This window comes from Montipora capricornis, chromosome 10 (assembly GCF_036669925.1).
Source record: "Montipora capricornis isolate CH-2021 chromosome 10, ASM3666992v2, whole genome shotgun sequence".
In the NCBI taxonomy this organism is placed as follows: Eukaryota; Metazoa; Cnidaria; class Anthozoa; order Scleractinia; family Acroporidae; genus Montipora; species Montipora capricornis.
Window position 1 is genome coordinate 873382 of NC_090892.1, and position 13785 is coordinate 887166.

Here is a 13785-nt window from a genome sequence, read left to right on the forward strand (position 1 = left end):
TCTTCTTCTGTCAAAGTACTTGGTCGATTAGAGTCTCAGTCCTTCACCTTGAGAAGGTGAGAAGCTTTTTTCCTTCGAAATTCGTCCGATTTCCTTCAAACTCAGTCAATTTGGGCGCTCCACCCCTCGCATTCGCCTGTCGAATTTCAGCGAAATCGAATAAAACGCCTCCGAGTTAGACATTTGCTAACCTGAGTATCACAAACGCCTGATACTCAGGTTAAATTCACCTCATTAAATATTCAAAACCGGAGCACCTCATTTGCATCGGGCATATTTAATGAGATGAATTTTCTCCGCGATATTGTGGTTTAATCGGTCGAAATTGAGCACACTTGTTCGAGGGGTTCAAGCGCTTCGGTGGTGTGAATTGGGAAGACATCGGTGGAAACCCAGCCGAGAAACGCTTTATCGAAAAAAAAGCCAACTTTCGAAAAATTCTGACTCGCTCGCCTTTTACCCTAAAACCCTGAACCAACGCGTGCTAAATCGCTGCGAAAGCTTTACAGGATAAAACACAACTGTTCACAGCAAAAGCCGTTACTGGCAATCACCGCAAAAGCTTTAATTGCTAAACCTGTAAAGACAATTTCAGCAAAATAAGTCCAACCCCACACTTAAAGTTAAAATCTAACATTAAGCCGTGAGGCAATCGCTGCGAAAGCTTTTAAATTGTCCTTTGTTCGTTGTATCTGTCCCAGAGTAAGGCAGGCTTCCCAGAAACAAAGTCTTTCGATTTCGTGTCGTCTCGGCTTATCTGTGAAATCCACGCGTTTCGGCGATTTTCTGTTAGCTGTTTATAACTTTCACCGTTCTTATCAACAACGATAGGTATACGGAATAGACTAATACCTTCCTTGTTTCCAGATTTTACTCCACAGCCAGGTATTATACAGAGAACCACCGCACTACAACTCACTCACATCTCTCTCTACGTGTCTCTGTTTACGATTCGAGGGGCTCCACAATGGCGGTTAACGACGGTTGTCAAGGACTAAGGTCACGTGGGTGAAAACCAAGAATTGCTTGCAGCGTTTGCCTTGTGGTCACCAAAATCGGAATAATAAAGAATTGCGTAATTACCTCCTGTCGTTCTCTAAATCGGTATTACTATTAAATGTGCAATCGTCTGTACTTTAAGTCTCATCGGTAACAATGCGAAAGGTTAAAAAGCTACATTTTGTGTGTATTGTTTCCACAGAATGCAATTTCCTGTAGCGAAATTTAATAATATGCATCTTGTCACATGTAGCATCTTCAGACGTGACAACCGTTAGCTACGGAGCAGAGGTCACGCCGAGCGAAGTTGCGAGCTGATATCTGATATGATGATAAAAAATAAAACACAGCCGCTTTGGGATTAAGAATTCATTTTCATTTTGTTCATCATCGAACTGTTCGTGACTTTTACTGACCGTACGGAGGCCAAAAAGTGTTAAATATGACGGAGAAATCCTGCTGTTTGCTGGGGCCTGATATGGTTGGTCGGGGCTTGATATGGTTGGTCGGGGCTTGATATGGTTGGTCGGGGCTTGATATGGGGGGTGTAATATGGTTGGTAACGTTCCAGCCTTATATGCTAAAATCAGCTTTCCACACAAATTTGGCCATTTCAAGGTCAATTACGAATTTTTTGATGACCGACAAAAATGTTCCTCATTTTATCAGCTTTCTTGGCCATAAATTTGACCGAAAACTGATGAGGCACGAATATTTTTGGATTTTTTTTAGATAATCGGATTAGCCATCAATGCGTAATCTGATAAGGTGATGACAAGTCAAATTTGCGACCCGTTGCTAACGGCAACGGAAGCGATCGCATTACGAATAATGAACATCTGTTTGCAAAAAACCACCCAAATAACCGATTTTTCGACGGAAAATTCATCCCAGAGGATAAAACTATTCACTGGACATGTAATAAAGGTAAATATGTGCGAGCGAAAGCGAAAACAAGCGAATATTTTGAGGAAAACACAATTCTGTGAGATCAAAGGCCATGTGCTCACAAACACGCAATTGTTTCGCTAAATAATTAATCTTACCTTTTCAGCGATTTTAACGCTTGAAATCCCATCCAATGAACCACAAATCCTTTTCTTTATCTATTCCGAAGCCTGTAGTGTAATTTTTTGGCTGAAAAACTTTAGAAAAACCGCTTCGCGAGAGCTCCGCGATCGATTGACAGGGGCACCCAACGACCAATTTGTTGTAAGATGTATTATTATACCCAAGTTAATGAAAATAAATGCTATTAAGGCATTTTCAGGTGTTTTTCAGTGTTGCTGGGAAAACATTATCTGTTCCTTTTTCCCAGCAAGACACACAAGAAATTTCCCAGCCAGCTAGATAAAATTGGTTGGTTTCCCAGCCAGCTGATCAAATTTATTTCCCAGCCAGGAATTCCGCGCGCTTTCAAATCCCTCGATCCAAAACGACCGAACAAAAGCGACAAAACCGGGACAAAACATGTTTTTTTCTGCAAGCGCAATCACTCTGACCAGCCGTCGAATGTTTGTGACTACTATCTGAAGGGGTCCTTTTTTTTTTTTTTAGTCGTCCTCAGTCTTCAGAGTTTCTACAGCCAGCTCGGGTTGAAATGCTAGAAAAAGTCAGTAATTCCCAGGCAAAACCTCTATCAATAACAAAATTTCCCAGCCAGCTAATCGAAACACCTGTATTTTTGCCAGCCAGCAAGATTCCTCTGGGGAACAGATAATGTGAGGAACAGATTCGTTGGGTGCCCCTGGATTGAAAATTTGGTGATCGCATCGGCTCAAATTGCCTGAATTAGAATGGTCGTCATGTAGGCGTCATGAAAGCTAGAAAGCCGAGATTTTCAGGGAATCTGGGGCTATATATCCCCAGTACACACGCCAAATTTCAGCGCGATCGAAGAAAATGGCGGCGTTCTACGAATCCTACAAGGTCCGATACGCCAGCGTATCAGATTTGTGGCCCCCCTGTAGAAAAAGAGTTCAACTGGCAAGTTTGAGGTTGATTACTTTTCGAAAATATTAAGAATCAAACATTCTGGAAGCGAAGCTTGCCGGTGATCTGTGAGGCAAGCACTAACCATATAGCCGAAAGCTAGGAATGGTAGATTGGTGGAGTACTTAAACATGAAACACCGGAATACTCAAATACGGAACCGCCGAACGGTATTTTAAAAAAAACACGTTGTGTACTTGTGATGAGATCCTATCGGAAAGTGAATCCTACCACTTTTTCTCTGGGTTTTGACTGTGGCTAAGGCAGAGGGAATTGATACTAAAAGAATTTATACTCTAATCACCCTGAAACGAGTATAAAATATTTTAATCTTTAATAAACATAAACACAGCATCAGGGGCGGGCATCTCGTTTATTGACACAGCGAGCGTTTTCAACATACCATAGAGGAAATTACATAAGTGAATAAGCAAATAAAGTCAAAGTTGAACGAGATGCCTTCGAGTGGCTCTTGCATAACTTACAAAATCTTAAGTAACCTAGAAATCCCCTAGGGGTTTAACATACCTGCGAGCATGCCTAAAATACTTCTACAATTAACACGAATCTGAACATACTCCATTGTCATTAGCGAAGCGTTACAAAATATATGCAAAGAGAGGTTGAAAGGCATGGTAAGAGGAACAACAATAGCAAGGAAACAATGACAACTGTTTTACTTACCAGCTCCATGGTTGCCTTGTAATTTTCATAATTATCCAAATGGCGGGAATATTACCATAATTTTCTAGGTGGTGTGAGAATTTTAATTGTTATTGTAGGGTTACATGATAGTGAATCCAAACAAAGAGAGTACAGTGAATCAGTATGCAATAAGATCGTCCAGGACATAGTTAATAGAGGGGAATGGTTATGAAACCCGACAAATTTCGTTGTTGTAGGTTTTTGTTCTCGTTTTTAGCCTTGACCGTGCACAAAACACAATAGTTGTTTACTCCATACTGCGGAACTAACCAATAGAAACGTGTTGGTTACGTAATTCATGCATAGTGTATGAGCGCAAAACAAAAGATTGTGCACGGTCGTGGACTTTCCAACCTAAATCTTGGCTGCTTTGTTTGCTCTTTCGATGTTCGCCGAGCTTCCAAACCATTCCCCTCTATTAACTGTGTCCAGGATGAAATTAACACCGGGTCTAATAAGAACCATTTAAAGTGCTACTACGATGAAACAATCACCTCTCCTTTTTCTTCACATTGCGAAAGTAGTTGCGTTGATTGCTCAATAGGCGAATTTTTTGGTAGCAATTTCAAGAGGTAGAGTATTGATATTGAACTCCACCTTTTTAACTTAACAGTCCGCCATTACTTGGTGCGGTTCCCACTAATAAACTTTCAGTGATCTGGATCGACGAGAAAATGACGTTATATACTCATTTGCTTAAAAATGCAGTGTGTGAATGCGGCTTAATTAGTATGCAGCACGAGAGTTTTTGGCTTTCGGGTTGTCAAATTCGTGTTCTGCATACTAATTAAACCATACACACGCTGCATTTTTAAGCAATTGAGTAAATGGCGTCATTTTCTCCTTGATCCAGATCACTGAAAGCTTATCAGTCGAAACTGCACCAAGTAATGGCCGACCGTTAAATAAAAAGTGGAGTTCAAATAAAGGGTCTTCCTCTTGAAATTACTACAAACAATTCCGCCTATTGAGCAATCAACGCAAATACTTTCGAAATGTGAAGAAAAACGAGAGCTGATTTTTTCATCGTAGTAGCACTTTAAGCAATTTTGTCACAAAGTGAACAAAACCCCTTTGTCACGAAGTCGTCTTTTTTAAGGTTAAAAATGTCGTAAATATGCTTTGGGACACTTTTTAGCAAAGACAAAATAGGGGTCCATGGACCGGGTCCTTAGAAGTTGTTCATGGACACGGTCCAAAGGGGTGTCACAAAATTTAGCCAAATTCAGCGACTGGAAACTGGCAACCAAATCAAGTGTAACATAAAAATAGCTACTTAGAACATTGAAAGAAAGCTTGAATAAGACAGCTTGCAAATACAATGGAGGCAGGGATGTTGCAAAACTGAAGAAGATTAAGATGGATTGTGATTGGGATTTTTGAAAACTGTTCTGCCTAGTTTATCTCTGTTGTTTGTAACTTTAATTATGTATGCTTGACAGACCGTTTTTTCGTAATAAGGCCTGGGGAAATCACCCTAATCTTTAAGCTAACATTGGTGAAATTGGCGCAAACGTCGAATAGTTTTAGCTTACAAAACTGTTTTTCCCTGGATCGGAGGTGAGCGATCCGAGTTGATCCGGTCTGACTTTTGTACTGTACCTGTCCCTTTCTAATCCATTTCTAGTATTCCTGCCAACCTTGAGAATAAAATGGGGCAAATATTCATCTCTTCATTGTGCCCATCCATCAAAGTGGACTACAGGACCCATTATCACTTTGTAAGTTATCCTTTTTTTATTTTTATTGTAATTAAATAATGATCCCAAATGTTGTATATTTCATTTATTTCGTAAAGGAGGTGGTTATGAATTCAGCACGGTCATCATGGTGGTAAATACTACCGAAATCACTAAACTGTTTACCCCACAAAAAATGATCGATCGCATTTGAATTTCGACTTGCTCACGTGACCATTTGGAGCGCCCGGATTCGTGACGTGTCATTCTTGATGTGAGCGAGGCTGTGGGAGAATATAAGAGAAACAAACCGCGGCAAACCGCGGCATGAGAGTAATGTGTACGAAGAACGTTTCACCTTTTGGAAACGATATGTGGTCACTGACGGTTGAGCGGAGGGGGAGATGTTTAAAAAGGGTTCTACCAGGGACTTTTTAGAGACGTAGGATTAAAGTACAAAATGAGTGGTCTTACACTTTCAAAAATATGGAAGACGAGTTTTGTCAAACATGAAACCGAAAATTACTTCCATCGTCACACAGCTAAGGGTCAACCGAAAAAGCTGGAAGAACCAGAACTAGATTTACTGCAACTGCTGATAAAAAGCAGACCTTCGGTAACATACATGGCGAAGCTGGATACTTCGAGGTAGTGTAAAGACTTGCGCGCTTGGCCAAGATCGAAGAAAATAAAAATGTCGTACGCTCTCGAGGCAGTTCAATGTAAACACATGATGCTTTGTTGTTTCAAATTTCATGCTAGTAAAGGGCCGTTGGCAAAAGCCGGATCGGACCGGATCGCACCAGACCGGACTGGACCGGATCGGATCGGATAGAACCGAACCGGATCGGATCGGATTGACAAAACTCGGACCGGATCAATAACACCAGACAACGTGCTCAAATTCTGTGCCGTTCTCTCTTGTGTAGTCGTCTCCTCGTTTATTGAGACTCGTCGAAATGTTTTTTTTTCCAAAGGTGATTACAGATTGCGAAGCGGAATTATGAAAGATACGATGTGACGAAGTGACGTCAATAAGCGAATTGACTGCGTACACAACGGTCTTCTTTCTCAAACATAAAAACTGACGACAATTCTTTACTTTACCCCTGTCCCTTCTAATTGCACAATAGCCTGATTTAGCAACAGAAAAGGGGACGTCATTTGACGAAAGGAGAGCCCACAGAATAGTTGGGATTCTACTCGACTAATATGGCCTAATATGGATATTTTGCTGCGCGTGCCATTGTCACCCTTGTTCCATACCAAGAAAACCTCAACCAAAAGTAGTGTAGTTTCCCATTTAGGTGTAAGGCATGTGAATAGAGCTTTTATTTTCCGTGGTACCATTCTTTACTAATGATCATTGTTTTGATCTTGTAGAGTTATTTGTGGCATCATAGCATATTTATGTCTTGTTGGAACTTTGGTCGACTTGTGCCTAATTCAACAGACTTGGAAATTTTGGTTTACACTGGAAAATGTTCGAAATGAAAGTCATCTGCCATCTAAAGAAAGACAGGATTGGGGTGATGCGAATAATGAGTATACTCCATTGGTTCACTCAAACGTGCCTGATTCCAAATCAGAGCTGGTTTCTGATGTTCACTTAATACAGCCCAGTGTGCAAGAAAGAGGTAAAGTAACTGAGATCTTATGACTTTTTCCCCCTCAAAGTGATAAACGTAGGGTCCATGGCAGATACATGTACCTCAAGCTCAACGTATTTTGTTTAACAATACTGATCACAACATCCTGCTGTCAGAGGTACCACATGATCTTCCAGGGTGATAAACATCCGAGCACTATACTAGTCTGCAATAAAATGTATCCTCATACCAATTGCAATATCCTCATCATACTTCTCAAATTCGCTTATCACTCCCAAAGCCCCTACATCTACTGGAATAACAGTTATACCTTCTTCATCGCCCACCTTTTGTTAATCATTCCATTCATTTACACCGCTAGATCCTTCAGTGTAATGATGTAAGATTTTTCAACCAGTATCCCTATACCCCATCTGACCCTGGGCACTTCCAGTTCAGGATTTTGTTTTGTCTGTTGAATCACCAGTCGTTGTCCGTATTGTATGTCATTCTCTTTTGACCCATTTTCCTCTGATCGTAATTCCCTCAACGACTCTGTATCCTTTTTTCAATTATCCCAGATGTTTCTACAAAACCTTCACTCTCTTCAATATTTTGTTTCTCGTTACTGTCCACCTCCCCACTTAACTGTTAATAAACCCACTTCCAATGCTATTGGAACAAACAATTGATCAAGACGTATACTAAATGTTCATTACTTCGTTCATATCATTATCTCTTAAAGACCCACCTCCAGGTCCGACAGGCATTGAGAGCCGTGGAACAATTTTCATATCTGAAGATCCTGCAAAAGCTGAAATTCATCCAATCAGATTTCTACGATAAGCAATGTGAATATCCATAACAAAAACAAACGGTCGAAAAGCCTGTCGGTTGAAGGTGGGCCTTTTTTGGCCTGCAGTGTGAACGGACCAAGGCCATCTCGCCCCGCCCACATCCGGAAGGGTGGCCGAGATCGTCATCCTCAGTTCGTTGTCAGGTGAAATGCAGCAAGTACTTGTTAAATTTCATGTCTTAGGTATTTCTTGCTTCACTATAGAGCGAACGTATACTATTTAACAATTAGACCCTTAGCCCTTGAGGGGGAAGGGTCTAATTGTTTCAGTATCACCCAACTAGTCGGACAGAAAAGGCAATAACAAAGTTAGCAAATGCAAGTTGAAGAAATATTTATTTGTTGAATAAAACGAAAGGAAGCGTCACGCTTTTCGCTACTCGAGGAGTATTAATAATAGTCCTCTAGTAGCGTAGCCAATTAAAATGCAGGATTTGCATTAGTCCACTAGTTGGGTGATACTAAATCCTATAATTATAGAACTTTAATATATCCTAAGAATATTATATCAATACTAATTGGCTATAATATTGATATACTAGTATTGCTATACCTTTCTTGAGACTCTTAAATGACTATGTAAAATTATGTTACTTAAATAAATTTAACCTAATGTCTGTTTCTTAAAATTAATGTCTTTCTTGTATGATTCTTATATGTGGACTTTAAATGTTCTAAAATTGCAATGTTTACTGTGCTTGAAATAACTGCTTTCTGTATTTTTTCTCTTCCCCACAAGTTTCTTCACTACACCCTCCTTGCATCGATCTCTTCAGACCATCCTCCAAGGACGACCATTTTAATGTTATGTTGTGCCGTTTATCCATGATATTGTTGTTAAATTTCCCATCGTAAGTATTTGTACCTGGAAGTTTTCTCATTGTCTTTTCTTTCATGCCTCCAATCCAAGGGCAGCTCATTTCCAGCATGATAACCCTTTTCTCGTGATGGCTGATTATTTGAACATCTACAGAATTTGCTTTCAATTCAATCTGTGTCTTCTCTGAATAATGGAACATCCCAGAATGCTTGAACCGCATTCTCGTTCTCTTATTTTGGTTTCTGGTAAACAGGGGAACACCAAGGTCATCTTTCTCTATTGTTCCCAAATCTCTGACAATTTCAAAAACACTATCTTCTGAGCTGCATTATGTCTCCACAAATACTTACTCTGTGCCAGGGCCCAGCACCCATAAAGCAAATGGGGGACGGTTTCAGGGATTGCAGAGTCTACAGTACATCTCATTTTATGGGCTTGCTCGCGTCTTCTTCCCACAATAACTGACTCGCGTGGGTAGTAATTGCTCCTACAATTCTGTCACTCCAGCTTCTCTGATAACTTCTTTAATATCATGTATTGCAAACCTGACTTCAGACTGTCTGAGTACAATAAGTTACATTTTAACAGGGCGTCAAGTTCCTATTTTTTCCTATTTTTTTCGCGTACTTCCTATTGTTTTCAAGAAATTCCTATTATTTCCCTTTTTTTAGGGTTTTACTTAGTACAGGGGGAACATTTTGATATATTTGGGATAAAATTCTCAATAAAATTGGTAAATTCTTCCAAAAAAAAAACGCGGAGAATAGACCGATTTCGTTATATTAAAATTCAGTCCTAAACAAAAGGCATCATATCTCGAGGCTCTCGGGAATAAGTATAAGGAGTTCCCCTATTCCCTGCAAACAAATAATTCAACGACTCAGACAACTTTATTCTGGTGAAATAGGAAGCTGACCGCTGGCATGCGATTAGAAGCGGTACAAGCTGATGTGCCCTCGCTGCTAAGGCCATGACGCCAGTTCCATTTATTGAAATACTGACACAAAGCAAAATGTATGCTTTCTACTAATTTTATGCGCTGATGTCAGGAAGGATTTTGTCAACGAAACCATGTTTTAACCTTGTGTTTATCTCTTCGACACTCCAAACTCTTGGCTCCTGTGAAGATCTTCTAAAATTTCTTTTAAAAATGTTCTTTAAAACTTCGGTAAAAAGAAGAAGTATTAAAAAGAAGGATCGGTGCTGTGGAGACACTGCAGAGAGAAACACGAAGAAGAAAGACAAGTATTTAATATGGAAGTTACGGGATCATATAGAAATGACTCGATGACAAGGCAGATCGCAGAAGCCGTGAGAATGAAAAATGTTCCACCTGAACGGCTAATGAATAATAAAACGGAATGGAATTACTTTAAAATCCCAAGGGTCGTAGTAGACAAAGACTGACCCCGCCTTTTTAGCTGTTGGGTTTTAGAATAATCTTTTAACAAAGGCATTGAAGAGGCTCGACAAAGAGCGAAATTAATCTGCCAAAACTTTTTTAATACTTCTTCTTTTACCGAACTTTTAAAGAACATTTTTAAAAGAAATTTAAGAAGATCTTCACAGGAGCCAAGAGTTTGGAGTGTCGAAGAGATAAACACAAGGTTAAAACATGGTTTCGCAAAATGTATGATCTCCAGAAAATCGCACCTGCTGCCCGCCAGGGAAAAACCCCCCTCTTTCTGGGGGAACCTGGCCCCTCCCGCATGCAGATTCAGGTGTGAATGAACCTTGAGGGAGTAAGGCGTTAAATTGATGTCAAAACCTTTGAAACAAGCTGAATTCGCAGATAAAACAGCTACTAAACGTCGAGGGATCAAATTTTTGTACTCGCCTGAGGGGTTTTGCTAAAAGCAGGCCCGCGGCCCACGGCCCGCCACGGCCCAGCCGCCCGGCGGTGTCAACTTTACCTCCCAAGTGCTATTATTGAATTTGGTCAGCGGTTGTCCCAGAAGGTAAAAGTGGCGGCGATCTTCACTGATGTCCACCGTTTTGCCGAGGAAAAACTTCGATGTAAGAATGATAATGGCAGAGAAAAAGCAACTTAGATACCTAAACTTGATTTGCACCTTCGGGGATCCAGTGCTTGGGCAGCAGAGATCGTCCTTTTTTTTTTTTGTAAAATCATGGAGCGAAATTCGAACACTGAAGCATTAATCCGTTGCAGGTAAGCCAAGCTGAAGCCGTTAAAAGAGGGTTTATTCCCCTTCAATTGACCTGAAATGCATTTAAATGTCTTTTTCGTTTATTTAGGGTTGTTTTAGGTCTATCTGCGTGCGAGGTTGGTGCAACGCTCCCAGTTATATAACGAGTCTTTCAATGTGGAGCGAAAACTTGGAGATCGCTGATATTAGGCAACTTCAGAGAGCTATTAATATTCCATCAAGGACGGGCCGCAAGGTTTCTCTCCGTAATGACATTATGTATGGTACTTACTTTCCAGCTGCGTTGGTTTCATTGAAAAAGACCGTCTCACTTTTTCATAAATAAGAGTTTGAAGTTGATCGGCGTTCGCGTGGCTGATCAGGCTCTATGATAGGGGTGCCTTTAAAGTCTCGCTGGTAGCTTCATTCAATCTCAATGTTAATGAAAGTCACCTTTCTGTATTCAAAAGAAATGAAGTAACTGGCCATCGTTTTTTGTTTTTTCAGGCTTTGTTAGTTCGTGATAAATTGATCTTCAAAGTTGGGTTAAATTGAAGCCTCGATATAGGGCGCCAGGAGCGTTAGAGCGGGTGAACCAAAAATCCCTCAAAACTCCAACAATTTAAGAGATCCGATCAAGCGGATTGTGGTTTTAGTATAAGCTCATGAAAGTCTTGCGACACACAAGAAATGAGCGAAATTTATTTTTCAAACCAGATCGAACGGACCGCTTTTACCGAGACAGCCTCTTAAGTGCTGACTGAGAGGTTTGACCTTTGGGTCAATGGTAATTTTATGCTCAAAATCAGTGACCTTTCCTAAACCTTGGAAAACATCATCGTACTCCTTGAGCAAAGAATCCAGCTCGTTTTGATCGCTGGTCTGACCGACTGAATTTACTTTCATTGGTTAGTATCGCTAGCTTGAAACTAGAGTCTCGTCCCAGTAATGACTCCGCGTTACCCTCTATAGTCCTGTTCCGGGACTCCCTCTTACCCCGCCCTGAAAATGGGCCTGGAACCCATGCGGGAAAAGAGAGAGTCCTGTGTTACTTGCAGGCGCATGCTCGGAATGAGCCAATCATATTGCATTAAATGCCAGACTGGATATGTAAATAAAGGGAACCTTGAAACTCCGACAAAAACTGGTATATGAAAATTACTGTGTGATTCGCAGTGTCAGGAAAGAGAACATCTAAATTATGCCTCGTCGTAACCAAAGGAGGAGAACAAACCCTGATTGCAGTGATGTTGGAAAATTATTGAAAGATTGCAATAAATCGATGCAAAGGCTGAAGTAGTAAATATAGAATAGGATTTCACTAAGCGACAAAACAGCTTGGAGTCAGAATTTCATATTATCTGCAGTACTGTTTTATATTTGGTATCCAAACAATTTGTCCCCCATTTTGAAAAAAAATGGTAGGCCTAAACCCCTGAAAAAATCACAGTTTCAATAATTACTGTGCAACTCAAATGTATGTTCACTGGTATCAGTGCAATTATTACATAACTAGATCGACAGAAGTAATGAACAATAAATGAGAGTTCCAGCAGATTTATCAGTCTTCATTGAGCGATTCACATCCACGACTTACATACAGTATATTTGTAAGTTTCAAGGTGTCTCGCGAGAGAAATTAAATCAAAATTTGATATTTTGCTGCGCCAACATCATGCAGCTGTTCAGTTGGGTTTCAGGCACAAAATTCCATACTTTCATATGTCATCCATGTGATCTTCCACGACTGGGACTCCCGATAAGAATGACTGATTTAAAATTAACATCGGACTCGAATCGAAGAAAATCGCAAACATATTAAAGAAACAACCATGTAGCAAACAGACTTGCCAAATCCTGTTGCAAGTACAACAAAACCATCATTACCGGTAACGACTGCATGAATAGCTTGCAGTTGTTCCGCCTTAGGCACAAAGGAAAAAGTGGCGTTTCTCAAACGCGAAATCAATTGCCTCCAGAAACTTGGCGTTATAATTTCCTTTCACATTATCCCCATGTATCCAGTGTAAAAGCACTCGGAATAAACTATGCCCAAATAAGGAATCTTTTTCCAAATATGGTTTTCCCCCCAGTTTTGGGGGAAAAACCATAGTTGCCTGCAAGTAATACAGGACTCTCTCTTTTGCCGCCTGGGTTCCAGGCCCATTTTCAGGGCGGGGTGAGAGGGAGTCCAGGGAACAGGACTATACCCTCTATTACGTAAACCTTAGTATTAATAGTCTTATCGCTGGCTTTGATGGTGGCATTAAAATAACCATTACTATTTAGCGGTTCTTTCTGTCCATACGCAGTAGAGCGTCTGCGAGTTTGATTCAGTTCACAATGCCTAAATTGTGATTTATATAACTGTGAGGATATTATGTTGTACTTGCAACCAATGTCGACTATCATTTTGGTCCATTTGTACTGTAATGGAACTGTCAACATTGTTCAAAGAGAGTACTGGTTCGCTCTCGTCACTTGAGCTGTCTTCAAGCCAGTTAGCAGGTTTGGATCTCATACTGCGTCTCCATCTCCACTTATGTCCAGGTTTGCACCTAATTAGATGCACGCCCAATTTTGACATCCAACACAAAGTGTCCCCTTAAGTCTAAGCATTTGCTACCTATTTTAAACTATAAGGTAAGGGTAAAGGTTAGCGTTATTTTTAGCTTTGGGTAAATGCAGCAGTTAATCTTTACTTAAAGAGCAGCATATGGGGGACAATATGTGACATAAAATGTCTGTATTCTGAGAAACAAGAGATGTTGAAGATTGCTATCAGAGCAAGGGGACACTTCGTGACGCGAATTGAAAACCGCGTGCATCTAATTTGGTGCAAACCTGGACATATCTCAAGCCTTGGACTTTGAGCGACAAACCTTTTGCAAGAGTCCAACTTTTTGCAGATGTTGCACGTGGACTTGATTGCATAGAATTCGTCAGGAGTGTGTCCGTCGGTTCCACCACATCTGGAACAAGTGAACGGTTTCGCTGG

At 40.5% G+C, this 13785-nt stretch overlaps 1 protein-coding gene across 1 annotated transcript in view; it reads left to right on the forward strand.

Moving 5' to 3' along the window:
• Positions 1–5327: 5327 nt before the first annotated feature.
• The window catches only part of LOC138022041 (nose resistant to fluoxetine protein 6-like), a 40700-nt gene continuing 32242 nt past the window's right edge, over positions 5328–13785 (forward strand). Inside the window, exons 1-2 of the mRNA XM_068869063.1 lie at positions 5328–5417; positions 6759–7012. The gene's annotated coding sequence lies outside the window, so the exon portion shown is untranslated. The remainder of the gene's footprint in view (positions 5418–6758; positions 7013–13785) is intronic.